The following is a 2,500-nucleotide window of genomic DNA, read 5'->3' as shown; positions in this document are numbered from 1 at the left end:
TTTGAAATGCTATATAAAGATTAAAATGAAAATATTATAGAGCTCAGTATTTCTACCGAACACTTTCACTTACGAAAAATATAATTTTAGATTGAATTGATTTGTTTAAGCTAATCCAAAAGCCATGCAGTTTGACCTGTTAGGTCATTGAGCAAGGTTGTAAATATCCAGATTTTTGAAATATTCAAAATATGATTAGGAATATCTTCAAAACCACATTCAATCATAACTACATAACATTTTCCCATTTAGAAATATTTTGAATAATAAAAAAAATATTTAATTAAGAAGTTCTCTTTCTTGTAGGTACCCTCAAGAGCATCTACTTCAACACCTAAAATATCAGCGACGAATTGACAGACTGGAGTTCGAGTCCTGCTCAGTTTCGTTAGTTCCTTTGGTAGCTGCAACCTCACCATCCTTGTGAGCCAAGGATTTAGGCTTTAGGGGAGCCTACAGATCTATCTGCTGGGTCCTCAGCTGCCATTGCCTGGCCCTCCTTGAGAGGGGGGGGGGGGGAAATGGGGGGAATGTCTGAGCGTTGATCATCTGTGTATATGGCAAGTCTCTAGGACATTGTCACAAAAAAGAACAACCCAACAGTCACCTTCAGTCATTTTTCAAAATATAATGTTCAGATGAGCCCCTTATTCTGCTGCAAAACATTCGATAACTGTAATTAAGAGATGACACGCAAGAGAAAATCTACACAAGAAAGAATACTTCCGACGATAGAAAGAAACTCACCACGGACGACTGTGGCAGGTAATTCTTCAATCGAGTCGTGATCTTGTCTGCATCTTCCCGAGTCGCCTCGCGAAGTCTCTCTGCATCGCCAGACATCTCTGTCTTCTCACAGGGACTGAAAGAGACGACTGCAGGCGCAGAGGTGTTGAGTCGAGCTATGATACTCTGTTGATGGGTATATCTTATCACCAATGATGAGAGATTAGTTACCTAGTACTCTGATATAAGTTGTATATGCTTTATGCTTTAAGCATTTATTGTTATTTGTAAGACCTTATAGGAAGCAATTTTGCATCTTTAAATTAAACTTGAATTCCATACGATATATTTTTCTTAATAATTTTTTTATTTTCATTTTGGTAAACTTGACATTATGATTAAAAATTACACGTATGCAAATAGATATGCATAGAGACGAATGTTTGTTTGCATACATATTTATGTTTGGATTATTGTATATAGGGCTGAAATTTCTAATCCTAACTAAAGCATTTGTGTAAATAGTTTATTTCGCAATAGAATGCTTAATAGTTTTTATGATTGATTGATTGTTTGATTTGAGGTTTTCTGGCATCCTGAAATCTAAGGTCATAGACGCCAATCGTTTTGATTACGAATTATCAATATTGTTTTAGCACCTTTAGTAAAGCAATTTCATAACTCCAGACTGTGTGAAGTGAGATTGCTATGTCTTGCGGTGCCCATCTTAACTTTAAGGAGAATTACACGCAAAACATTTCAATTTGATTCTGATTTCAAGATTAAAAATGCCTCTTCAGACGATGAAGATCGATTTCTTTTATGAAGTTTGCATCAGTATTACGGAATCAGATTGAGGTTGCAATAATAAGAGATTCTTGTGGTGAATATCTAGTGTCTCTTGGGAGTACTTGAGGAAAGTGTCATAAATATCTTCGCTTCAAATAACATTTTGTAATGCTGCTTCTTCCAATCAGTACTCGCAAGCAGAATAAGATCTTGAAGGGAAAGAGGGAGATAAAGAATTGATTTCATTCGTATCTTGAAGACTTTCCAGTTTATGAAAGCAGAATCAAAGAGAGATAGATAGATAGATGATATTTCCTTAATAGTATTCTCGTTCAATCAGATTTCATTGGCCATATCTCTTTACACTGAACTGTAAAACAAGATCTTTCTTTTCTGTTTAATTTTCCTTCTTAAATTCTAGGTCTACAGTACGTGATCTGCAAAGGAGTAAAGCTTCAATATTTATACAGCGAGTGTGTCTGATGAAATAACACTTTTTGTTGCCATAATGATTATTTATCTTGCAGTAAACTTGATACTGCATTGCTCTGGTTTCCTCAACTGTCCTTTAATTACTGTTACAGAATGACATTTTCTTTAGAGTCTCAATTCTCATTTTTATTGCTGTCATGTAATGACAGTCTTATCCTAAGCTTTACTGATTATGTAGTTTAAAGTACTTAAAGGTTGTAAGGCCACACATGAATGGCAGAGGCAAGTGACAGTGACATTGCCCTATCAAGCAGGACAATGCCCTCGAGACTGACCTTGTTATATATGATCAGCGTCCAAACCCCTCTCCACCCAAGCTAGGACCAAAGAGGGCCAGGCAATGGCTGCTGATGACTCAGCAGATAGACCTATAGGGTCCACCAAACTCCCATCTTTAGCTTACAAGGAAGGTGAGGTTGCAGTGACCAAAAGAATTAACGAGTTTGTGCGGGACTCGAACCCCCAGTCTGGCAATCACCAGGCAAGGACGTTA

The 2,500-nt window shown here is 36.8% G+C and overlaps 1 protein-coding gene across 5 annotated transcripts in view; it reads right to left on the bottom strand.

Annotated features, from left to right (window-relative positions):
• Window positions 1-907, bottom strand: part of LOC137654648 (uncharacterized) — a 52,683-nt gene extending 51,776 nt beyond the window's left edge. For 3 of the 5 annotated variants that reach the window (XM_068388469.1, XM_068388470.1, XM_068388468.1), the window contains exon 1: window positions 748-905. The gene's annotated coding sequence lies outside the window, so the exon portion shown is untranslated. Of the gene's footprint in view, window positions 1-747 lie in introns of all 5 variants that reach the window. The other 2 variants (XM_068388471.1, XM_068388472.1) reach the window with 1 other exon arrangement.
• Between the last annotated feature and the right edge of the window lie 1,593 nt (window positions 908-2,500).

The sequence above is a fragment of the Palaemon carinicauda genome, chromosome 15 (genome assembly GCF_036898095.1).
Source record: "Palaemon carinicauda isolate YSFRI2023 chromosome 15, ASM3689809v2, whole genome shotgun sequence".
NCBI classification, from domain to species: Eukaryota; Metazoa; Arthropoda; class Malacostraca; order Decapoda; family Palaemonidae; genus Palaemon; species Palaemon carinicauda.
This window is presented reverse-complemented; position numbering and strand designations above follow the sequence as displayed.